The sequence below is a fragment of the Nomascus leucogenys genome, chromosome 9 (genome assembly GCF_006542625.1).
Source record: "Nomascus leucogenys isolate Asia chromosome 9, Asia_NLE_v1, whole genome shotgun sequence".
Taxonomy (NCBI): domain Eukaryota; kingdom Metazoa; phylum Chordata; class Mammalia; order Primates; family Hylobatidae; genus Nomascus; species Nomascus leucogenys.
In genome coordinates this window covers 51,750,383-51,778,244 of record NC_044389.1, presented here as the reverse complement: position 1 = coordinate 51,778,244, position 27,862 = coordinate 51,750,383, and the positions used below count along the sequence as shown (strand labels likewise).

Here is a 27,862-nt window from a genome sequence, read left to right as displayed (position 1 = left end):
ATAATAGTAGAAGACTGCGGCACTTTAGTTAAAATAATAAAAATATAATTCAAACAGAAAATCAATGAAGAAAGCTCAGAGTTAAATGCACTCTAGTTAAGATAAACCTAACACGGACATTTACAGAGCATTCCACCCAACAGCTGCAGAATATGTAATCTTCTCAACAGCACATGAAACATCTTCTAGAGTAGACCATATTTTAGGTCAAAATAAGTCTTAGTTGTTTTTTAATCAAAATGATGTCAATTTTTTTCCACAATGGAATAAAAGCAGAAATCAATAAAAGAAAAAATATGGGAACATGTACAACTATACAGAAATTAAATGTGCTCATAAACAACCATTGAGTCTATAGATAAATTATTTAAAAATATATGACAAAAATAAAAATGGAAAGACAATATAACAAAACCTAGAAGATATAGAAAAAATAAGTTCTAAAACAACAAATATATACCAATAAATGTCTTCAGTAAAAATGCAGAAATATCTTAAATAAACAACCTATACCACCACAAGAAATGTGAAAACGGAAACTAAACTAAAAAATAGTAGAAAAGGGACATAGCAAAGATTATAGTGGAAAATAATAGAGATTTTTAAATTATTTAAAAATCAACAAGACAAAACGTTTATTGAATACATAAAATTTAAAAAGCTTCAGCTAGATTAACTACAAAAAGAGATGACTCAAATAAATAAAATGAGAGATGAAAAGGATACATAACAACTGATACAAAGAAATACAAAGGATTATAAGATACTATTATAAACAAGTTCATGCCAACAAATTAAAAAATCTAAAGGATATAGAAAAATTTTTGGACACATACAACCAACCAGGACTGAATTAAAAAGAAATAGAAACGTGAACAGGGAAATAGTGAGTAACAAGACTGAAGCAGTAATAAGAACTCACATCAAAAAACAGAAACAAAAAACCATGAACTGATGGTTTCAGCACTAACTCAAGATGGATTAAAGACTTAAATGTAAAACCTAAAACCATAAAAAACCCTAAAAGAAAACCTAGGCAATGCCATTCAGGACATACACATGGGCAAATAATTCATGATTAAAGCACAAAAGCAATTGCAACAAAAGTCAAAATTGACAAGTGGGATCTAATTAAACTAAAGAGCTTCTGCATAGCAAAATAAACTATCATCAGAGTGAACAGGAAACCTACAGAAAGGGAGAAAGTTTTTGCAATCTATCCATGTGACAAAGGGCTAATATCCAGAATCTACAAAACACTTAAACAAATTTACAAGACAAAAACAAACAACCCCATCAAAAAATGGGTAAAGGATATGAACAGACACTTCTCAAAAGAAGACATTTATGCAGCCAACAAACATGAAAAAAGGCTGGTCATCATTATCATTAGAGAAATACAAATCAAAACCAAAATGAGATACCATCTCACACCAGTTAGAATTGAAATCTTTAAAAAGTGGGGAAACAACTGATGCTGGAGAGGATGTGGAGAAATAGGAATGCTTTTACACTGTTGGTGGGAGTGTAAATTAGTTCAGCCATTGTGGAAGACAGTATAGCAATTCCTCAAGGATGTAGAACTAGAAATACCATTTGATCCAGCAATCCCACTACTGGGCATCTACCCAAAGGATGATAAGTCATACTATTTTAAAGACACATGCACAAGTATGTTTATTGCAGCATTATTCACAATACCAAGGATTTAGAACCAACCCAAATGCCCATCAATGATAGACTGGATAAAGAAAATGTGGCAATATATGCCATGGAATACTATGCAGCTATAAGAAAGAATGAGTTCATGTCCTTTGTAGGGACATAGACTAAGCTGGAAACCATCATTCTCAGCAAACTAACACAGGAACAGAAAACCAAACACTTCATGTTTTCACTGCTAAGTGCAAGTTGAACAATGAGAACATATGGACACATGGAGGGGTATATCACACACTGTGGCCTGTCGTGGGTAGGGGGAGAAGAGGAAGGAGAGCATTAGGACAAATACCTAATTCATGTGTGGCTTAAAACCTAGGTGATTGGTTGATGGGTGTAGCAAACCACCATGGAACATGTATGCGTATGTATCAAACCCGCATGTTCTGCACATGTATCCCAGAACTTAAAGTATAATTAAAAAATTAATCCATTTTTTCCAAAACATTAAAGAGAAGTAAATGCTTTAAAAATATCTTTTTCAAGAGTATGATTACTTTGATAGTAAAACCAGAAAGAAGGAGCCAGAGAGAGAGAGAGAGAGAGAATTTATAGACCAATAATCCTGATGAACATAGATGCAAAAATGCTCAACAACTTCTAGCCAACCAAATCCAACAACACTCTCCCTTCCACATGATGAGGAACTGGGATTGGTCCCAGGGATGCAGAGAAGGTTAAGCATATACAAACCAATAAATGTGATACACTACATCAAGAGAATTAAGAAAAAAATATAATTTTATCAGTAGATGCACAAAAAGCATTTGATAAAGTTTACATTTCTTCATGATGAAAACTTTAAACTTTCAACAAGTAAAGTATACTAAAAAAAAAACACTTCAAACTTATAAAGGCCATATATGACAAATGCACAGGTAACATCAGACTAAAAAAGGAAAGTTGGAAAGCTTTGTCTCTAAGATCTGGAACAAGACAAAGATGTCCACGTTGACCACTCTTATTCAATATAACATTAGAATTTCTACCCAGAGCAATTAGCCAAGAGAGAAATAAAGGGCACCGATTGGAGAGGAGAAAATCAAATTATCCCTCTCTGCATATGACATGATTTTATACACAGAAAATCCTAAAGACTCCACCAAAAGCTCTTAAAATTGATCAACAAATCCAGTAAAGTCAGAAGATATTAAATCATCACCCAAAAATCAGTTGTGTTTCTGTATTCCAATATCTAAATGTAAAAAAAAGTGAAAAAAATAAATCACATTTACAAAGCTACAAAAATGAAATATGTAGGAATAGATTTAGCCATGAAAATATAAGATCTTTACAATAAAAATGATAAAACATTGATGAAAGAAATGGAAGAAAACACATCTGTAGTTATAAAGTCTTAAACTCCTCAAAGTCATCCATGAGGATTGGAATCAAGTTCTTCCAAACTCTCCTGTTAATATTGATATCTTGACCTTGCTCCTATGAATCAGAAATAATTCACATAGAAATGTTTCTAATATGGTAAATTATTTACAGAGGGTTTAAAGTTTACTCTGCCCATATTAATCACAGAAATCACAATCTAAGACAACAATATCATTATAAAATGTATTTCTTAAATGATAAAACTTGAAAGTAAATTTACACCTTTATTAGTGGGCTGCAGAATAGAAGTAATGTTGGTGGGCATGAAAACAACATTAATCTCTTTGTACATTTCCATCAGAACTTTTGGGTGTCCATGTGCATTGTCATTAAGCAGTAATATTTTGAAATAAATCTTATCTTCTGAGGAGTAGATCTCAACATTCAGATTAAAATATTCAGTGAGTCATGCTTTAAACAGATGTGCTGTCATCTAGGCATTGCTTTTCTATTTATAGTACACAGGCAAAGCAGATTCTCAAGGGCTCTCAATGCATAATTCTTAAGGACTCTAGAACTTTCAAAATAATAAATGAACATTGGCTTCAACTAAAGTCACCAGCTGAATTAGCCACTAACAAAAGAGTCAACCTGTCTTTTAACGCTTTAAAGCCAGGCATTGACTTCCCCTCTTTAGCTATTAAAGTCTCAGATGACATATTTTTTCAATAAAGGACTGTTTTGTCAACATTCAAATTCTGTTGTTTAGTGTAATCACCATTATCAATGATCTTAGCTAGGTTGTCTAGATAATTTTCTGCAGCTTCTACATTGGTAATTGCTACTTTACTTTGTACTTCTTTGTTATAGAGATAGATTTTTTTTTTTTCTCAGCCTCATGAGCCAACGTCTTTTAGCCTTCCACATTTTTCTCTGTGGCTCCCTCACGTATTTCAGCCTTCATAGATTAAAAAGAGGTAAGGTCTTGCTCTGGATTAGGGTTAGGGTTAAGGTATGATTGTGGCTGGTTTGATATATCCAGATTAAAACTTCTTCACATGAATGATAATGTGGTTTTACTTTTTTACCATTTGGGCATTCAGTGGAGTAACACTTCTAATTTCCTTTATCAACTTTGTTTTATCTTTTTTTTAATGCACAACTTGGCTGTTTGATGCAAGAGGCCTAACTTTAAGTCTTTCTAAGCTTTTAACATGCCTTCCTCATGTTTCTTAATTATTTCTAGCTTTTGATTTAAAGTAAAAGGTGTGGTACTCTCCCTTCTACTTAGAGACCTTCATAAGTTTATTAACTGGCTTAATTTCAATGTTGTTGTGTCTCAGGAAATAGGCCTGAGGGGTGGGAGAGAGACTAGGAAACAACTGGTAGGTGGGGCACTCAGTAGACACCCATTTATTAAGTTGGACATCTTATATGGGCATAATTTGTGATGCCCCAAACCAATTACAATAGTAATATGAAAAATCACCAATCACAGATCACCATGACAGTTATAATATTAGCAAAAACTCTTGAAATTTTGTGAACATTAGCAAAATGGGTCACAGAGATATAAATTCATTACTTTCCATTTGAAAAATGATGTCAATAGATGTGCATGATGTGCAATTGCCACAAACATACAATTTGTAAAAAAACCCCAAAAAACTAAATATGTGTAAACCATAATAAAACAAAGTGCAATAAAATAAGGTATGCTTTTACTCTGAAGAATATTATGATGTGTGATGTAAATGGTGCAATATGATCAGAAACCCAGAGAAAACCATTACCCATCTATGGAGCAATCAGAAAAAGCTAGTGTGACAGATCACATATACGGTGAGATGAAAGCTTTGGTAGACTCTAGACAGAGTGGCTAAAGGAAACAAATCACAGAATGAGAGAAGTCCTGATATTTGGAAATAATTCCCACAAGTATGAATTTTAGAGTAAATTGTATACCAGAGATTATAAAAGAAAAATTTTGGTTGAAATTGGAGGCCTTGTGTAGCTTTGTGTGATGTATAGAGGTTTCTATTTTAATTTACGGGCAATATAATTTAATCTAGTTTTAAGGAAAGCCAGTCAAAAGTTCATTTTTGTTTTGTTTCTTTAGCAAGCCACTCTGACAGCTAAAAAAAGATTGGCAAGTAAACAGAAGAGTGTAAATGTAGGAAAAATAACTAAAAGTATATATTAGGAAACCAAGTATGAGACTATAGGGCTGTGGCTTGCATTGATAATAGTAAATATGAGGAATATTATTTGAATTTGTGATTACTGACCACATCTGATGCTGAAAGTATTGTATCAACAAAGACAATGATGTGGTTTCTACCTGAATGGTCAAAACACTGATAACGCCATTAGGTAAAATATGATACAAAAAATGAATGCTACATTTGGGAAAATTATGATCTTTCTGCAACTTGTTTTTCTTTGGTGATTAATTTAGTAATAATACTTCTCTATGTAAATAATTATAACTTCCTTGGAGACTCATTGTTGGGTAAAGTGATAGAATTTCAAGATACGAATTAGGTAATAATTTATCTATCTACTCAGCTATTTATGCTTCTGTTTTTTTTTTCATGTTACACATTTAATATACAATTTACAGCACTTACCTAATCCACTCATTAGTGGTATGTAGAGAATAAAAGAGCATGTGATATAGTTCCTGTGCTCAAGTAGCTCACATGTTTATATTTAAACAAGTTGAATGGTATTTATTTCTATATTAAAGAAAGGGCTCCATTAGAGATATTCCTTGGTGAGGAGTGTGTAAAGAAGAATGTTTAGTACAGAAAGCCAATTGCATTTAATTTTTTTTAGATGAAGCTATGCTTCAGCTGAGACTTTTCAATAGGTGCTTAGAAAGTCAAAGGAATGCTATTTAAAACCCTGATCAACTTTAATAGTTTCATTTTGCTAACAAGAGAACCACAGGCAAATTTGGAAGTGTAGTCATTGACAGAATTTTTTTTTTTTTGAGACGGAGTCTTGCTCTGTTGCCCAGGCCAAAGTGCAGTGGTGTGATCTCAGCTCACTGCAAATTCTGCCTTCTGGGTTCACGCAATTCTTGTGCCTTAGCCTCCTGAGTAGCTGGGATTACAGGCATGTGCTACCATGCCTGGCTAATTTTTGTATTTTTAGTAGAGACGGAGTTTTACCACATTGTCCAGTCTGGTCTCAAACTCCTGACCTCAGGTGATCCAAACATCTTGTCATCCCAAAGTGCTAGGATTACAGGCATGAGCCACCACACCTGGCAGACAGAATTTTTGAGAGAGGGAGAAAGGATCACATATTTCATATTTCAGAATATTTTTTTGTTTTCCAGCAGTCTCACTTCTGTCTGAATGCAGCAGAAGGGTGCAGCTTCCTGTTGTCCCGGGAAACACCCAGATGACATGGCACACAACCTCACCCATTCTGCTGATGTTAGTCAGACAGGCAATGCTTGCTAGAGCTTCCAGCCAAGTGGCATCCTTTTTGTGTGAACTCAGCTGGAGGGCTCAGCTTCCTATTGTCCCAGGAAACACCTGAACAGCAGACCATGCTCCACCTGAACCTGTCACCAGTAACCAGGCAGGTAATACCTCCTAGAGCTTCCAGCCCAGTAGTCTTGCTTTGTGTGAGTTCAGATAGAGTGTGCAGCCTCCTGTTACCCCAGGAAACCCAAGTATGGCAGGATATGTGACATTCCACCCCCCACTGCCACTTGTCACCAGGCAGTGCAGACTCCTATTGCCCCGGTAACACACTGACAGCAGGGCAAATAACTTCACTTGTCCCCACCTTTCACAGCCAGATGGGTCACATCTGCAAGAGCTTCCAACCCAACCCACCTAGCATTCCCACTTTCATTTGGACTTCAGGAAGCACAAAGACAGCAGATTAGGGCTGATAGGTCAAAGGTATGGTTTTGTGTGCCAACTATGGCCCCTACCTGAGGAAGATCCACGGCCAGAACATTTAACAAAAGACACACAGGCTTGGAGGAAGTAATCAGAAGGGGCTCCTCTAAACCCAGGAATGGACTACAATCAAAGATAGTCAACTGGATTCATCTTATTTCATAATTAAACCCCTAAGAGCCATCAAGAAAGGAGAAAGAAAAAACAAGTTCTGAAATCGAGGCAGTAATTAATAGCCTACCAACAAAAAAAGTCCAGGACCAGATGGATTCACAGCTGAATTCTACCAGAGGTACAAAGAGGAGATGGTACCATTCCTTCTGAAACTATTCCAAACATAGAAGAAGAGGGAATCCTCCCTAACTCATTTTATGAGGCTAGCATCATCTTGATAGCAAAACCTGGCAGAACTACACCAAAAAAGAAAATTTCAGGTGAATATCCCTGATGAAGATCGATGTGAAAATCCTAAATAAAATACTGGCAACACAAATCCAGCAGCACATCAAAAAGCTTATCTACCATGATCAAGTCGGCTTCATACTTGGGATGCAAGACTGGTTTAACATATGAAAATCAAAAAACTAATCCCTGACATAAAAAGAACCAATGAAGAAGAACAAAAAACAAAACAAAAACAACATGATTATCTCAATAGATCCAGAAAAGGCCATTGACAAAATTCAACACCACTTCATGCTAAAAACTCTCAATAAACTAGGTATTGATGCAACATATCTCAAAATAATAAGAGCTTCTTATGACAGACCCACAGCCCATATCATACTGAATGGGCAAAAGCTGGAAGCATTCCCTTTAAAAATTGGCACAAGGCAAGGATGCCCTCTCTCACCACTTCTATTCAACATATTAGTGGAAGTTCTGGCTAGGGAAATCAGGAAAGATAAAGAAATAAAGGGTATTCAAATAGGAAAAGAGGAAGTCAAATTGTCTCTGCAGATGACATGATTATGTGTTAAGAAAAACCCCACTGTCTCAGCCCCAAATCTCCTTAAGCTGATAAGCAACTTCTGCAAAGTCTCAGGATACAAAGTCAGTGTGCAAAAATCACAAGCATTCCTATAAACCAATAAAAAAAAAAGAGAGAGCCAAATCATGAGTGAACTTCCATTCACAATTGATACAAAGAGAATAAAATACCTATGAATACACCTTACAAGGGATGCGAACGACCTCTTCAAGGAGAACTACAAACCACTGCTTAAGAAAATAAGACAGGACACAAATAAATAGAAAAACATTCCATGCTCATGGATAGGAAGAGTTAATATCGTGAAAATGGGCATATTGCCAAAAGTAATTTATAAATTAAATGCTATTGCCATCAAGCTATCATTGACTTTCTTCCCAAAATTGGAAAAAAAAATACTTTAAACTTCATATGGAACCAAAAAAGAGCCCACAGAGCCAAGACAAACCTAAGCAAAAAGAACAAAGTTGGAGGCATCATGATACCTGACTTAAAACCATACTACAAGGGTACAGTAACCAAAACAGCATTGTATTGGTATCAAAACAGATATATAGACCAATGGAACAGAACAGAGGCCTCAGAAATAACACCACACATATACAACCATCTGATCTTTGACAAACCCGACAAAAACAAGCAATGGGGAAAGCATTCCTTATTTAATAAATGGTGCTGGGAAAACTGGCTAGCCATATGCAGAAAACTGAACTGGAACCCTCCCTTACACCTTATACAAAATTAACTCAAGATGGACTAAAGACTTACACGGAAGACCTAAAATCATAAAAATCCTAGAAGAAAACCTAGGCAATACTATTTAGGACATAGGTGTGGGCAAGGACTTCATGTCTAAAATGCCCCATTACTGGGTATATACCCAAAGAATTATAAATTATGCTGCTATAAAGACACATGCACACGTATGTTTATTGTGGCACTATTCACAATAGCAAAGACTTGGAATCAACCCAAATGTCCAACAATGATAGACTGGATTAAGAAAATGTGGCACATATACACCATGGAATACTATGCAGCCATAAAAAATGATGAGTTCGTGTCCTTTGTAGGGACATGGATGAAACTGGAAACCATCATTCTCAGCAAACTATTGCAAGGACAAAAAACCAAACACCACGTGTTCTCACTCATAGGTGGGAATTGAACAGTGAGAACACATGGACACAGGAAGGGGAACATCACACTCTGGGGACTGTTGTGGGGTGGGGGTAGGGAGGGATAGCATTAGGAGATATACCTAATGCTTAATGACAAGTTAATGGGTACAGCACACCAACATGGCACATGTATACATATGTAACAAACCTGCACGTTGTGCACGTGTACCCTAAAATGTAAAGTATAATAATAATAATAATAATAATAATAATAAAAGGTGTGGATCATTAGTAATTTCTTACTCTTCTTTAGACTGGAATTATGTCTGCCTAATGATTACTTAAATATTTGAATTTTTCATTTATTATCTCAATATCTAAGTCACTATGTATAAAACATCATGATTTTATTTAATCTGGTTTGATATAAAATCCTGTCAAGGAAATGTAGATGTTCTGTTCACTTCAGTCTTCTGGCAGTTCTCATTACTTAACCTGCCTTGTCCTCATTTCCTTGTCAGCCATATGGAAAGCATTTAAGTAGGTGACCCATCTTTTTAGAATTCTTTTTTTTTTTTTTTTTTTTTTTTTGAGACAGATTCTCTCTCTGTTGCCTGGGCTGGAGTGCAGTGATGTGATCTCAGCTTACTGCAACCTCTGCTTCCTGGGTTCAAGCAGTTCTCTGCCTCATCCTCCTGAGTAGCTGGGATTACTGGTGCCCACCACCATGCCTGGCTAAATTTTTTATATTTTTAATAAAGACATGGTTTTGCCATCTTGGCCAGGCTGGTCTGTACCTCCTGACCTCGTGATCCACCCACCTCGGCCTCCCAAAGTCCTGGGATTACAGGCGTGAGCCACTGCACCCGTTCCCTTTTTAGAATTCCAACAGACATGTTCTAATTTGAATTTGACTCATAAAACAAAGTACTTTCTCTTTTTTTTGAAGTTTTAAGTTCAGGGGTACAATTGCAGGTTTGTTACATAGGTCAACTTGTGTCATGGGGGCTTGTTGTACACATTATTTCATCACCCAGGTATTAAGCCAAGTACCCATTAGTTATTTTTCTTGATTCTCTCCTATCGGGGGAAATTCAGCCAGAAAGCAGGTGAAATTCACCCCCGATATTTCACATAGATTCTTTTCTATTTTTGCTAAGCATCGGCCAGTCTGAGAAATAAAGGGACAGAGTACAAAAGAGAAACTTTAAAGCTGGATGTCTGGGGGAGACATCACATGTCGGCAGGTTCCGTGATGCCCCCTGAGCCATAAAACCAGCAAGTTTTTATTAGTGATTTTCAAAAGGGGAGGGAGTGTACAAATAGGGTGTGGGTCACAGAGATCACGTGCTTCACAAGGTAATTGAATATCACAGGCAAATGGAGGCAGGGTGAGATCACAGGACCACAGGACTGGGGCAAAATTAAAATTGCTAAAGTAGTTTTGGGCACGCATTGTCATTGATAACATCTTATCAGGAGACAGGCTTTGAGAGCAGACAACCAGTCTGACCAAAATTTATTAGGCAGGAATTTCCTCATCCTAATAAGCCTGGGAGCACTATGGGAGACTGCGGCTTATTTCATACCTACAGCGCTTCGAACATAAAAGACAGCCGCCCCCCGAAGTGGCCATTTCAGAGGCCTACACTCAGGGATGCATTCTCTTTCTCAGGGATGTTTCTTGCTGAGAAAAAGAATTCAGTGATATTTCTCCCATTTGCTTTTGAAAGAAGAGAAATATGGCTCTGTTCCACCTGGCTCACCGGCGGTCAGAGTTCAAGGTTATCTCTCTTGTTCCCTGAACGTTGCTGTTATCCTGTTCTTTTTTCAAGGTGCCCAGATTTCACATTGTTCAAACACACATGCTCTACAAACAATTTGTGCAGTTAAGGCAATCATCACAGGGTCCTAAGGTGACATATATCCTCCTCAGCTTACGGAGATGACAGGGTTAAGAGATTAGAGTAAAGACAGGCATAGGAAATCACAAGGGTATTGATTGGGGAAGTGATGTGTCCATGAAATCTTCACAATTTATGTTCAGAGATTGCAGTAAAGACAGGTGTAGGAAATTATAAAAGTATTAATTTGGGGAACTAATAAATGTCCATGAAATCTTCACAATTTATATTCTTCTGCCATGGCTTCAGCTGGTCCCTCTGTTTGGGGTTTCTGACTTCCTGCAACACTCTTCCTCCTCAAACCCTCTGCTCTCTGAAAGGTCCCAGTGTGTGTCATTGCCCTCTATGTGTCCTTGTGTTCTCATGGGTAGGTTCACTTATCTATATGGATCTATGGAAATTTGATGACAGGAAATCAGATACCTTAGTACAATTACTCAGCTGTACAAGTGGGTGGTCCAGAATAACTTTCTTGGTACGACTCTGAAGAATAAATTTTGAAAACTTGAGTAACAGCCAATCAGGATGAAAACAGTCCCACAGAAAATTTCTGATTCATCATTTATTATTTAAAAACTCAAAAATAAAATTCAACTTCTTGTCGTTTATGTTCCAGTCCTGGGGAAAAATATAATAAACTACAACAGTTGGCATTTGTTATACAGTCATTTTCTTATGGCCAGAAACAGGCTACCTTTATTTCTAGTGTAGTTACTTCTCATGAATAATTTTTCAATAATTTTCTGGGATGTCTGTCTACTAATTCAAATGTCCCACCTACCCTTTTCTCCTAATAGCTAGATATTTCAAATGCAACTGAAAAATAACAGCCCATCTTTTATTACCAGCAACTGCATTTTTGATGTAAATAAATCCCCAGTCTTCATTATGAAGTGGTAACACATTTTGTGATGGAGCGTGGCCTGTCCTTCCTCTATTCAAGCATCACCACCACCCTATTCCCTGCTGCCGTGGACACCATGCCCTATCACACTCACTGACTCCACTATTTCTCTAAGAGAACATGTTCTAGCATGCATCCTACTTTTGGGGGGCTGCAGTAGGGGATATGCAGTTTTCTTTATCCACAGTGTGCTCTATTTGTCCACTTGACAATCTTGTATTTATTCTTCAAGTCTCAAGTCATATACCATTTCTTCAATGTGTATCCTTCACTTCTCACCCCAGATGACTTAGTGCTTCTTTCTCTGAGATCTGAAAGTAATTTTAATGCAGTTTTACGGGTAAAATAATTTGTTATCTAGAGAACACTGCCCGTTTCATTGCCTCCTATTGAGCATTGCTCATTTTAATTCTAAGACTCATCACTAATAATTATTCAAACATTTATCTAATCCCAGGTCATCTAAAAACCAAAACTTTTATACCTCATGGTAGAGCCAATGGCACCTATGAGAGGACCTACCATGGCATCCCTATGGTGGGACTTCCTTTGTTTGTAGATCAACCCGATAAGTTTATTCACATGAAGACTAAGGGGGAAGCTGTTAGAGTAGACTCAAAAACAATGTCAGCTACATATTTGCTCAATGCATTAAAAGCAGTCATTAATGACTCTTCATGAATGCAATTTTCTTAACTACATAGCATGTATTGATAAGTTCTCACATGAAGGCCAAGGAAGCAGCAGTGACTCTAAACTTGACCACAATGCTGAGTATATATATATATTTTTCTGGTAATGCTTAAAGGAAATCATCAATAAACCACTGTGAGTATCACAATCTGTTTTTTTGGCGGTTTCAGTGGAAACATTTGTCAGAGGTTTTAGGATAGGGCATAAGTTTTAAAATAGCCAAAAAGTGAAATAAGAAGAAATGCTGAATATGGTAACAGAAGGATTATAAGGAAGACTGAGAACAAAGTTGAAGAAAAGAAGCATAAATGTTATTACAGCACTGACTAATTTTCAGCACAGTTATAAGGGTCTTTTAGGATGAGATCTCATCAAATATTAGTCTTTAAATAAATTTTATTTTGTCTATTGGAGGTATAGAAAGTGATAGTATGGGACACAAATACTTAGTTAAAAGGCTACCATAATGAAGCAAATAAACATGTCCATCATCTCACTTTAGTTACCCTTTTTTCCTTGTTTTTAAAACTCTTCTAATTTATTTTCAGTAAATCAGCATGACATAATCAATCTCTAATTCCTATTATATTTAATGCTTTCCAAAATTTTATGCTAACATTTTTATCTCATCACTGATAACTTGTAAACAACTAGAGCTTTCAAATTTGCCTTTACAAATTATTGGAAAAAGAGCATACTATATAAATGTAGCCATATTCTTTGTTCTTATGGTTGTGGTTGCTTTTGCTTATTTGGAAGACTTATAAAATAGAAAAATAATTGGCTTGAAAGAGATAGTTTGGAATATTCCTGTTTAATAGCCAAAATGTCTGAAACCAGAAATATAGGATTTCTAAGTTATTTCAGTACATACATTAATTTCAGTTTTGCTATTACTATTAAATTGGTAATATTATAAATTTTAATAAATATAATGCTGTGTTGAAAAATAAAGATAATTTTTAATTAGTTGATAACTATTGACTGTATATGAAATGACATGCATTATATTGATAATTTGTATTATGCAACTTCTTGGTTATAATTTTTCCCAATTGTATTAAAAATATATATCAGGTTTAATTCCCTCCTCTGAAATACATAGTCTTCCCACTATGTTTTTTAAATATCAAAAGGAGAAGTTACCTCAATTGCTATTGCTACAGTGCCATGCTTTAGCACCATTTGGTTTCTACTTGGCAAGGCTTATGCTTACATTCATCCTTATTCCTTATTTATTAGTCCATAATTATTTCAGCATTGTTAATAAATGGAACTACAATGCCTCAAAGTAAAATATTAAGCCCCACTTAGATTTTAAAATCACAATGTAAGAAAAACAGTAACAATAGTGAATATTTATTTAGAGTCTCTTTATGATGAGAATAATTCTACCAAGTATCCTAAGAATCATTACTACTTACAATAAACAGATAAGAAAGATACCATTCTTATTCATTCAATTTAACAATTAAAAACAAAAAACTAGGAACAGATACTTTTCCAAAAAAATAAATAAATGAAAAAGGACCAGTAGATATCAGGTCATGATTCAAACTAAGGCCATTTACTTTTACACTTTTAATCACTAATTCACTCGTATGATGTCAATACTAATTTCTGATCAATGCCAACTTCTTATCAGCTTTGCCCTGACATGGACCTGAACTTTGTCATAGATTTGTCTCCTATCTCTAGACTTTGATATTATTTTGAAATTTGCACGCCAGATTCATTACAATTTCATTAATGACTAATTCAACCTCTGTACTCTCAAATGATTTCTTTTTATCCTTTGGACTTAACTAATTTTAATTTCTAGCATAGAAACACTTGTTCTCTCTTAAATTCTCTTTTCACATCGTGAAATCTTATGCATCAAACAAATTCTAACCCATAAACCAAAATCTCTACAACCATCAGGAAAAAAATATTTTATTTTGCACCCATTTACATGTGGCACTAATTTTTAACATCTACACAAAAATTTCACATATTTCTATTTTATATTCTGTAAGTTTATGTCTATTTGATTTTCTTTAACTGTAAAGAGAATGTTATATGGTTTCAGTCACTCATTATGATCAGCTTATGAAGCCCACAGACCAAACAGTCTTCTGGATCAAGTTGGTCATGCGCCACAAAGGAGCCAAGTACTTGCTGCCACCTGCCAACAGTCTCGCATGGTTCCAGTACTGCTCTTTGGTTCTGCTGGCATGCGAGGCAATTTTTACTCTCTTTGTCATAATATTTTGCTGGTTTGATTATCAAAAGTTTTTTAAGAAAAGAAAAAAAAGAGAGTAGCACTGTTTGAGATCTAAGGCAGGCAGCCATGATAGGGAAGGTCATGACATTTAATGCCACCAATATTCATCAAGGTGTGGCAAAATTCTCCTCCGTATTTCACAAGACTTATGACTTTCTGATTTATTCAAATATTTTACTCTTCATTAAACATTAAGTAAAATACAATTTTAACTTCAGAAATCCTAAAATAACTCAATTTTAATACTTATGTATATTTCTAAACTGAAAAAAATGAGATTCACTGAAAACTCAGGCTGTTTATTTGAGAAGATGAGGAATAGTGTATTTCTATTGTGCATTTTTAAAAACCCCTTTTTTATTTTTATTTTATTTTATCTTTTACTTCCAACATTTATTGTAATTCCAGAGGTACATGTGCAAGAGGTGCAGGTTTGTTACAGAGGTAAAGAAAACTCTTCTGTATAAACAAATATAATAATATGGATTGTATGTGTCCCTGTCAAGAAAAACAGAGCAAGATCCTTTTTAAAAATGGCAAGACACGTTTTATTCTTACTAATGAAGAAGGAGATAGAGACTACAGTATAAATTGAGCTCAAATCTAATTAAGACAAAGGTAACTGAGGCTTTTAAAGAGAAAAGTGATATGAATAAAAATGAGGAAAACAAAAAGTAGCTGGTGGGATATGTGAAAATGGAAAATTACATAAAAAATTAGTGGGAAATAATTGAAAATTATTAGACAAGGTGGATTAGGCAGTGTATGTATGTTTTGCAGTCAGGCAGCATCACATTCTTTTGAGTCAAGACCTGCCATGGAAGCTAGGGTGACCTTTAAAGGCAAATTCATGACCTAGTGCACATATGAGCTAAGCTAAGCTTGGCCAAGTCTCTTAACATGGTGTTTATGCAAGTCTATTATGTTACAGGGGAGTGTAAAATTCAAGTCCTTCATGAAATACAAAATATTTCTTAATGGGAATGTGCTTCGTTTCAAAATTATTGATGGTTGTAACTGACTTGCTATCCAAAACTATGCAACCTGGTAAAATCCTTGGTTAGAAAGACAAAAGATGTTTTCCACATGAGGCCTGGAATATGCTTGAGTTATTATTTTCACTTTAGTAATGACCCTTTGTAATTGGATAATAATACAAAAAATAAAATGCAAGGCTAGTTCCCTTTAGATAGGAATTATAGATATGGTTCAGAAAGTTTAGTCCAGTCCCTCTAGATTATAATGTTACATGATTTCTGTCCTACAATAATATCTCACTATTTCTTGGCCTTAACTTGTCAAGTCAGACATTTCCAACTTTTTTAATACCTGGAATACTGAGGATACACAAACCAGAAATATAGATAATCATTTTACTTATTCCCCCCTTATAACATGGAAAAATAAATTGCAGGTGGAATAAAGAGCCAAAAATCCTGTACGATAATTTTTAAAATCTATGCTCAAGAAAGCATAATAAATGGCAAAAGCTCTCTAAATCCTCCCTTTAAATATTGGTCATTACAGCATCTGGATTCAGAAAAAGGTTTGCAAAGCAAATCACAGAGAAGGACAAAACCAACTTAGAGCAGTTCTTCTGTCTGACAAGAGATGTGCCTGAACAATCAGATGGAAGAGAGGCATAATGATCATTCTAACACATGAAAAGGTTTTTTATAGTACTCTTTTCTACGAAAAAAATATTTTTAGCAACAATTGGTTATAAAACAAATTATTTTAATGTCTAGAAAAGAAATATACACTGAATATTTTATTTTATTAAACTTTGAACATATAATCATGCCACTAGAAAGAAAAAAATAACAAAGTGCAAGAAAGGAAAAAAGTAATGCATTTGTGCGCCTTAATTATAGTCATGTCTTTTTTTTAAAAAAAAAAGGAGAAACTTATGGATAAGTATTGGTCTGAGGCAATAATGATGTTCAGCATGTACTTCAAAAGCTAAATTCTAGTCTGTTTATATTTTCTTAATGAAGTATCTTCTGAAAATATATCGGAATATATCAGAATATACTTTCCTAGTAAAGTATGTTCTTAAAATAGATCTTCTTTGAAATTCTTAGACCATATATCCAGATACATATATCTATGTCTATCCATGAGTGAACACATAATACTTTCACTAGTTTAATTCTGAGAAGCCTTTTTACATAAAGTGATATGTACATATATACTTAGGAAAATATGTGAACATGATGGTATGCTTGACGGAGAGTCATAAAAATTCCATAGTAAATTGGATTACAAAAATTGCAATAATATGATGTGTCTGCTTCTTGGAGATTGATTCTACAAGCTATTATATATCTCCGCAGTTAAAAAAATTTAAACACAGAAACTCTAAGCAATCACATAGAATGATATAATTGAAATAACATTCTTCAAATTTGAGATATTCTTTTTTTAAATTTTGCATATGCTGCATAAAGACAGGGACATTCAAGCACCACAGAAGTTAAACACAAAAATAACATAATTATAATTTTAATCTTTAAAATAACATATGAAGCTGAATCTATCTATGTCAAGGACAAATGGTTTATGTAGGAGTTTTCTGAATTAATTTCTATGCAGAATGCAATATTTCTTAAAAATAAATATGCTATTAGAAGTTTTCCTCTTACATTCTTTAAGTATATTCTTTAGTATTCTTAAGTATATTCTTTAACATTCATATTCTTAAATTTCAATATTAATGATAAACATTCCTGAATAACAAAAGTGTCAGTCTTGGAAGGGATGCACCTTCCTGTATGAAGCACCTCACCATCACTCGAGTGTCCTCTACTGATGAAGCTTAACCTTCAACCAGCTGGCAAAGGGGGAATGCTTACAGGATCCTGATTCAGTATGATAAAGCTATATTTGGGTCCGAGCTACAGTAAATTGAAAACTGGTGGAGCATAAAATTTCAAATTTCTCGTTTGTTTTTATTTTAAAGTTGTACCCTAGGACACTGAATCTTGGTAAAGTTCAGATGAGTAAGACACATGACTTTCTTTTGAAAATAACATTTTTGAATCTGGGGGCATATAGAGGTTCAGACAAAGGTGAGCTTAGAGCTGGCACACTGAATCCGCAGTTCCACTGGTGGTCACTTGCCTAATGTCCAAATATATATTAAAAATTGCGATACTAGTAGGTTGGATTTTTTATTTCAGTAGTTGCTGGCTCAGACTTAGTTGGAGGGGATTCTTGTTGTGCTGGGCCCGTGGATGCCCTTCACCTATCACCACTTTATTCATACTCCCAACAAACCAGCACTGGAGTCGCCAGTTATGTGGTGCTTTACCTATGATAAATATTAATTTTTCCAATCCAAAGTATATGAAGATATATCATTGATTTCATTGTTAGACACTAATTATTAAACTGATTAATCACTTTTTGGGTTTATGATCCAGTCAGAACCTTGTTCATGTACTGCACTCATTTTTTCAAGTGATATTTTTCATTAGATTCTTCTTTATTATAGAGACTTTATTAAGGATAAATTTGTATTCATAAGAGATCCAGAATCCTAAGTCATCATGATCATGGCTCAGAGTGACTGGCAAAGAGACAAAATTCATAAAGGTCAGATAAACAAGTAAAAATTAATGAATAATCCTTAGATAAGGTGAACTTTGCAGCTGGATTGATCAATAATAATGAGGACATGCAGGTTGCAAGAGGTAGAACAGAATGAAATAAAAATTGAGACAGTCACATTGAAACAGGGCATAAGTACTTTAACAAAGCATGTAATGGGTAGTTAAGACCAAGAAAACAACTAGAAACGAGAGTTTTGGAAGAAAAACTAATCAGGAAAGCTTTAACAGAAGGTGTTAACAAGCAACACTTTTAGATTTTAATCAGTTTACTGGTAATTTCGAGGTCATTAAGTGATTCTTCTTGGGGGCTGTATCAGTCAATCATTCAGTTCCACTTTATTTTATGTAATCAAACAACATTTCATATAATTAGGGAGCATGTTTCTGATTTCAAGAATACCTAATTATTTTTATATTCATCCTCACCTCATCCCATTCTTGTTTTATGTTAGTGACTCTTTCGTCTCTGAACATTTGAATCACGCTTATTGAAAATCTCATTTTGTAAGGTTACGGTGGTTCACATCTGTAATCTCAACCCTTTGGGATGCCGAAATGAGAGCATTGTTTGAGCCCAGGAGTTTGAAATCAGCATGGACAACACAACAAGAGCTCATCACTACAAAAAATAAAAAAATTAGTTGGGCGTGGTGACATGCACCTGTGGTCCCAGCTACTCAGGGGGCTGAGGTGAGAGAACCACTTCAGCTTAGTAATTTGAGGCTGAAGTAAGCCGTGATCACACCACTGAACTCCAACCTGGACGACTGAGCAAGGCCTTAAATATAAATATAAAAATCAAAAATCAAAATCTCATTCTGATAGTTTCCTCTATCTAGAATCATTGAGTGCAAATCTTCCAATTGTGTATTTCTGCTTAGTTCCTCATGTAGTTTTCTTGGGGAAATCTTCAACAGGTTTTGCTTTCTGCAACATCCCTCATGTTCTGTATTGTAAGAGCATCCCTTCATAATTTTTTCAATTGTCTCTGCTGCAGTCTAGGGAGATCTCTAGTTCCACACATTTTTTCCCTACTTATTTTTTTAACACAATGTCACTGCATCCTGCAGAGTAAATTTTTTTTTTCACCTTCAAAACCTGTTGTTTTATTCTTCTGAGACTTTGCAAATACCTTTGAGCAAGGCATCTGGATAGCTCCTCATTTTTATTTTATTTATTTATTTATTTTTTATTATACTTTAGGTTTTAGGGTACATGTGCACAATGTGCAGGTTTGTTACATATGTATCCATGTGCCATGTTGATTTCCTGCACCCATTAACTCGTCATTTAGCATTAGGTGTATCTCCTAATGTTGTCCCTCCCCCCTCTCCCAACCCCACAACAGTCCCCGGAGTGTGATGTTCCCCTTCCTGTGTCCATGAGTTCTCATTGTTCGATTCCCACCTATGAGTGAGAACATGCAGTGTTTGGTTTTTTGTCCTTGCGATAGTTTACTGAGAATGATGTTTTCCCGTTTCATCCATGTCCCTACAAAGGACATGAACTCATCATTTTTTATGGCTGCATAGTATTCCATGGTGTATATGTGCCACATTTTCTTAATCCAGTCTATCGTTGTTGGACATTTGGGTTGGTTCCAAGTCTTTGCTATTGTGAATAGTGCCGCAATAAACATACGTGTGCATGTGTCTTTATAGAGAGCATGATTTATAGTCCTTTGGGTATATACCCAGTAATGGGATGGCTGGGTCAAATGGTATTTCTAGTTCCTGCTTCTAGAGACTATGTCTCATTAGTCTTCCTCCCAAAAGTCACTTTGTCACAGCTCTTACAAGCATCTATTCACAGAATTCCCTCTGATTTTAACAATCGGTAAATATCCTTCCTTCATTTTTTGTTTGTTTGTTTGTTTTTACTCTAATGAGGAATCTGGAGTGCACGGACACAATCTCGCCTCACTACAAACTCTGCCTCCCCGATTCAAAGAATTCTCATGCCTCAGCCTCCAAAGTAGCTGGGATTACAGGCACCCGCCATGACATCTGGCTAATTTTTGTATTTTTAGTAGATTTGGGGTTTCATCATGTTGGCCAGGCTGGTCTCGAACTTCTGATCTCAGGTGATCTGCCCACCATGGCCTCCCAAAGTGCTGGGATTACAGGCATGAACCACTATGCCTGGATCTTCCATCATTTTATACTAGGCTATGTATGTTGTTGTATATCATTTTTTCTTGTAGATGTGTATGTGTCTGCAGTAGAATAAATGGGAAAGAATTGAGCCACTTATGATAACCTCAGTATTCTATGCCATATGATTAATTTGACGCCTGTTCATAGGAAACCTATTTTATATTTAAAATATCTACGAATAAATATTTTAAAATGCATAATAAAGGTTTCAATAGTTGTAAAATTTTAAATTCACACACTTTTATGATTTTACTGTGTTTCTATTTTCAATATATAATGAATTTGCTAGTTACACAGTGACTTCTGTTGACTAACTCAACAGCTTATATTTTGGTGATTTAGAGACATGACTGCAAATACTTTGACATTCTAATCAAACCATGGTCCCTCCCCTTGCACTTTAGCAAGGCTTGTGGCTGTCTCAGCAAAGAAAATATAGTAGAAGTGACAGCGTCATTTTGAAGACTGTGTTAGAAAACGCAGTACATTATCTCTGTCTGTCTCCTTGTCTCTGTCTGTCTGTCTATCTTGGTTTTTACTTATATCTCTTTCTTCCTCTCTCTCTGTCCTTCTGTCCCTTTTTCTCCCTCTGTACACTTTGGAGCCCTGTGTTACAGCCAAAGTCTTGATGATAAATGACAGTTTGGGGAGGGGCACACAGAGGAGACTAGGAAGTCAGGATTATTCAGTCAAAAAGGAGTTTCAGTCTTTTGACATCAATCACTAAGTATGTGAATGAATGACCTCCAGATGACTACATCCCCAGCTACCATATGAAAGTAACAACCTGAGAAATACTCTGTATGAACCACCTGGCTGAGCCCACCCAACACTCATGCTATGAGAGTTCTAATAAAATGCTTATTGTTTTTCAAAGTCCCCACATTTGAGGGTAGTTGGTTATGAGGTGATAGATAACTAAAATGATATTTCTAAAAATGTAATTATACATTCATAATAATATACAATTAATATAGAGGCAAGAAAATGAAAACTACAAATGTAGCATTTTGAAAATAACTAACTCAGAAAGGGAGGTCAGCATAGCATGGTGGTTAAGAGCCCTTGCACCCTGGATCCAGTTAGCCTGGATTCAAGTCCCTGCAAAACCACTACAGAATTATGTGGGGTTTGGCAAGTTGTCTCACCTCTATGCCTCAACTTCTCCATCAGTGAAACGGAGATGAAGTAATGGCATTGTCTACCTCATATGGCTGATGAAAGGCCGGATGCATTAACTTGGTAAAGCACTACAGCTGCTGTATGTAGCAAACTAAATTTGCATTAATTATAATAATTATTAACTAGACAGAAAAATTTCCACAATGATTTAAGTCCTTACCTAAATTTCCTCATATATTTTTAAAAGTATCATTTTTCAAAAGTAAATGATAAAAATGACAGCATTTGCTATTTTAAATATGTCAGAATTAAATTTCTTATAATTTAATTAACCAAAGGTTGACAAATCAATTGGGTCCTCTGGGCAAAATTTGGTCAGCTACATGTATACATGTTTTTTTTTAATATTTGGGGAAAAATTACATAAAATACCATGTACTATTTTAACCATTTAAAAGTGAACAATTCAGTGACATTCACAGTATTGTGTAACTATCACTTCAATCTAGATCCAGAACTGTCACCAACCTAAAAGGATGTTTATACACATTAGACAATCACTCCCCATTCAACCTTGCCCTATCTTGGTTATATGGCATTTTGTTTAAAATCATTCTGTTGTATATTAGAAGATTATTTTTAAGACATACAAAATTTTTGTTTTCTTAATTCTCTTGGTGGTACGTATGACATTTATGGGTTTGCATAGGTTTAACCTTCCCTGCATCCCTGAGATAAATCCCAGTTCATCATAGTGTATAATCTTTTTGGTGTGCTGTTAAATTTGATTGGCTAATATTTGCTGAGAATTTTTGCATCTATGTTCATCAGAAAAGTTGGCCTACAGAATTTTTCTATTTTTTTTTTAATATTTTGGCTCCTTCGTTCTGGTTTTGCTATCAAGGTGATCCTTACCCCAGCCATAAAACCCTGCTTTTTAAAGCATTCAATTCTCCTTAATGTTTTGGAAGAAACATTTTTAGAAAAATGGCTTAACTATTTTTCAATAATTTGAATAAAACTAGTACATTTTTATGGAGTTTTTATTGCTGCTTCAATTTTGTTACTCGTTATTTCTCTACTCATGTTTCTATTTCTTCATAATTCAACCCTGATTGGTTGTACATGTCTAAAAATTTGTCTATATCCTTTAGATTTTTTAATTTGCTGGCAGGTACTTGTTTATGATAGTCTCTTATAATCCTTTGTATTTTTGTGTATCAGTTGTTATGTATCCTTTTCATCTCTTATTTTATTTATTTGAGTCATCTATTTTTGTAGCTATTCTAGCTGAAGCTTTTTCAATTTATGTATTAAAAAAACAACTTTTCTCCTCTTAATCTTTAAATATTTTCCAAATGATTTTTTTAACTTTATATTTATATTTTCTGTGTTTCCTGACCTCTTTTGTAAAAAGATGTGCTCTGAATTCTCTGTCTGAAATTTTATATATGTTTATTTCTTCTACCGAATTAGGTGAGTTCTGTTGTTTTTTTTAGCAGTGTTGTATTTCCTTTCATCTGTACACTGCTGTTTCCATATTTAAAGAGATATTGACATGTTCTAGCTGTTATAGGTGTATTCTTGTGTTTTTCAACCTTTACTATTTACTATTGGAATCTAATTCCTTGCCACCAGTTGCTTTTTGTTTGGGCAAGGACTTAATATTTGCCACCAGAATTTAATACTGCACCAAAAATCAACATTTTCTCTAATGTTGTTTTCCAGTCTTGGGAGACTTACTGTGAGCATCTGAACTTAAATGCTGCACTGGAACTTAAACCCAGACTGGCAGTGATTTCTAAGTCTGCGAGAGATTTAAACAATCATTGAAACTTAATTTCAAATCTTATACTTGTTTCCCAGTCATGGAAAATCTCCACATGACTCCCTGGGAATTGTAAAAAATCTTGTCAAAGATTCAGACCTTCTCTTAGATCTTGCCCCCTGCAGTGCTATGGTTCTGGTCAAACTCTTCAGTGTGGCATCCCTGTAGCTAGGAACACAAAGCAGACGCCAAGATCTGTGGGCCAATCACTGTGATTACTACTCTCACTTTTGCTGTCAAATTTACCTCAGGTGGTTCAGCCCTGTGAACACTCTTAATACCTCTTGTGAGGTGGCACAAATGTGGGCTTTCCCTCCAAGTTTACAGACCCATGTAGAAATTATATGTCCACTTGAAATTCCCTCCTCCCATTTCAATAACTGCAGGTAAAAAGAAGTTATCTTGAGGTGGTGTTATTTTGGTGAGTGGAAGGGGTTGGTACAGCCCAATAAATTTTTTCATCTTACCAATCATAAGTTTGTCATGTCTGTGAGTCTTGGGGTTTTCTCCTTCTCTATTGAGATCTGGTGAATTCAGAGCGGCATTTGTGTATTTGGATAGCTACTAGTTGTACTTTTGTTGGGGAATTGATGTTGGATTTTTAAAATTTATTATTTTGTTGACATCACAAAATGCCAACAAATTGACACTTGATATTGTTGAAATAGTTTTATGAGTTTGCAAACCATTACGTTTTAGAATTTGATGTCTACCAAATATTAAACAAGGTGGATATTTCTCACTTAAATTTTCTGTATAACTATTAGGTTGTGTGCTTTTTCTAGTAAATAATTATTATGTACTAAAGCCATATGTTTCTAGCACAAACTTTCTCATTTCTATGCTAAAATGCATCTCAGAATATAGGGACAATATAACTATATATATGTCAACTTCAAAATTTTATTTTAGAAGTATATGTAAACTGTATTATTCTATGTGGTATTGCATCTTTATAATGAAGAAAATTTTTTCTCTGTAGGAAATGGAAGAATTTGTCCAGAGCTCTGATAAGGATGGTGGTGGTGTGTTTTTTCTGGAGTCAGTTGTGCAAAACCTTACAGAAGAAAAGGTTGATCTTAATCACTTCAGCCCTGGCTCAGATTCCATGAAAAGTCAGTAGAACCTCCAATCCTTATAAGAAGCTATTCACACAACAGAGAAAGTATGGCTTTCCATTTGGAACTTGCATCTCATTTTTCAATTTGCATAACAGGCATTAGATTTATGTAACAATTTGGAAAGCATTATGGTAGTGTATGTGGACACAACTGATTATTTGCCTAGTGATCTCTATTACTTTAGTAACACATCTCTTGCTTGTCATTTGTTGATAATAAAATAAAAATAGTGCAGTAAGTCCCTATTTCACATTGCAGGATTTGAAATCTTAAGACATATTCTGATGACTCCAAAGGAAACTTTTTAAATATACTAGCTCAAAGGAATATAAAAATTGGGGAATTATATAAGAAAGAGAAGAATCGTGCTCAATAGTATTCTCAACATATTTGATTATATAGGAATTCTATTCTGTGTATTTGAACATAAAAGTAGAAGCTTAAATTTATGTAGTCTTTCTAATGAACTAGAGTTTTCTATAGTTAAAAGGCAATTATGGTTTCAATATTATAGTCTAGCAACCTGCATGTAATTCTTTATGATATTCAATTAGTTTTGTTATTACTGTAATTCTAGTTTTCCTCTCTTTAGTTAGTGCTATTTATACACCAGTCTAGAGGTTTTTTTTTTTAATTTTATGTTTAGTTAAACTTCAGAACACTCAATAAAAGCAAGTATGGTAATTAGGAATGTGAAATTGGTTTTAGTCATGAGATTCTCTTTTTGGGAGTTCAGAATATCTATGTAATCCGTTGCCTTCAAGTGTAAGATTTTCATATATGTTTCCAGAAAGAAAAAAGTATGGAACTAAGATACAAATGCAAACAAAATTTAACCTTCAACAATGAAATATAGGTAACTCCTGTCTCTTTGTTTTTTAATTAAAAATAAATGAAATAAAGGAGAGAAGGAGGCATGAAGAGAAAAGACAACCAACTATCCAAAACCAGACAAAAACCAAAGCAATGTTTGTCTCTGGGAAACTATACATTTGATAATAGAGCTAGAATGGCCAAGTTATTTACATTTACACAGAAGTTGTGTGTCCATAAGAAATTTAACTTCCATATGCTGAAAAATTAGCCAACACTGCTTTATTTTTTTGTTATTTTTATGATCTCACTCCTAGATGATTTGAGTCTGCAGGAAACAAAATAATAAATGATATACCCAAGAGTTGAATGGTATACACCCTTTTAAAATGTGACTGTTAACAGTCTTACTATTTCTTTCAGTAATTACATAGGACCCTTATATACTCCTGTCTCAAATATCATCTGAAATAAAGTGGATTGTATGAATTATAATGATCTGAAAACTCAAAATGCTATTATCTTGTGGTTTAACTTGTGAAATGCATACATTTTCTTCCTCAGGTTTTATGGAGATTGAAAGGAAAGAAACCAGCTACATTAGGAACCAACACTCTGCTCTATGTTTGGGTATGCCAGAGTGATCTTCATGATAAGATTATGACAAAGTAAAAATATGGAATTTCATAAGGGAAAAATTGAATAACTCTTTAACATCTAATAAATTTAACAAAAATTTAAAGTTTATAGTTTGTTACTTTAATTTTAAAGTATATATAATTGAGTAATTGGTCATTATATTTTTTTATTCTTACTTGTATTTTTAAAGTAAGTTTCAAGCAATGCAGAAATAAATTAATGCCTCTTTTCCTTAAGAAAGCAAATTTCTTTTGCAATGATGCCCTTTTTGTTCACTTTTGTAGAAAATTCTGCCCTCTTCAGTGAGTTATTTCAAAGATTTTTTCCCTACATGTCTCTGAAATTCTTTTAAGATTATGATAATAAAAACCATACTTCTCATTCAGTTTCCCAACTAGGTCATGCACAAACCAAAGCTTTTATCACTCATGGTGATATAAATGGGATCTGTGAAGCTATTTACCATGGAGTCCCTATGGTGGGAGTTCCCATGTTTGGCAATCATCTTGATAACATCTCTCACGTGAAAGCCAAAGGAGGAGCTGTGCAGCTGAACATGAATACAATTACAAGTGCAGATTTGCTTAGGTCTTTGAGAACAGGTATCAATAATCTTTTGTAAGTATTACTGCTTTAAAAGCCTTATCTACCATTGATTTTGTTATATATCATACTAGAAAATGTTAGGGCCATACCGGAAGACTATTTAAAAGATCTTTCCTCTCAATCTCAGGTCATTCATCATCATAGTATTGCAATAGTCCTGGAAATGATAGTTCACAGAGTGTCAATCCTCCTTCTTGGAAACAGTAGATTTAAATTAATGACCAGCTTGCTAAGTATTTTTCTATGTCTTCATTTTACCCCATTCTGCTAAGAATATGTTTCTTTTTCAGTTTCCCCACTGTATCTGTTCAATGCTATGCAACCAACGAAGTTCATATCACAACAAAAATAAATCTTTTATTCAACAAGCTTTTGGCTTGTATAACATATGCTATGGTTTACCTACTTCTTTTTAATGAAAGCAAAACAAAACTCTCTGTTTTCCATGTGTGCTCTTGCTTTCCAGTTATAAAGAGAATGCTATAAGATTATCAAGAATTCACCATGGTCAACCTGTAAAGCCCCTGGGTTGAGCAGTTTTCTGGATCGGGTTTGTCATGCACCACAAAGGAGCCAAGCACCCTCAGCTAGCTGCCCACAACCTATCCTAGTACCAGTGCCACTCTGGATGTGATTGTGGTTTTGCTGGCCTGTGTGGCAATGTTTACATTTTTGGTCACAAAACTTTGTTTGGTTTCCTGTCGCACATTTGGTAAAATAGGAAAGAAGAAAAAGAGGAAATAGATGTTTCCAAATTTGGGAAAGGCAAGAATGGAGCAATCTTGTTAATATTTCATCCACAGATAATTTAAAGAGAACACATTACTTTCTCCTCATTTTCATATTTTCCACTCTAAAACTCTGGGGCTTTCTGAAGTCCTTTATGAGACTCCCTGCCACTCAAGAGCTATTGCTCATAAGACTTTCATTCTTCATCAATCTGGCATTGCGTTTTGAGATCAGCAGCAATCAGAGTCCAGTTGGCCTTGTGTTTGTAATATGTTCTGCCCTAACCATTTCGTCCTTTCCCAAGAATCTGCTCAGGGTTGTTATCCTCTCTCTGTATGAACTGCCAGCCTAGAGTCTCAAAACCCATGAAAAACAAAGAAAGAAATA

At 34.8% G+C, this 27,862-nt stretch overlaps 1 pseudogene; it reads left to right on the top strand.

Moving 5' to 3' along the window:
* Window positions 1-27,490, top strand: part of LOC100598119 — a 406,136-nt pseudogene extending 378,646 nt beyond the window's left edge.
* Window positions 27,491-27,862: the final 372 nt, after the last annotated feature.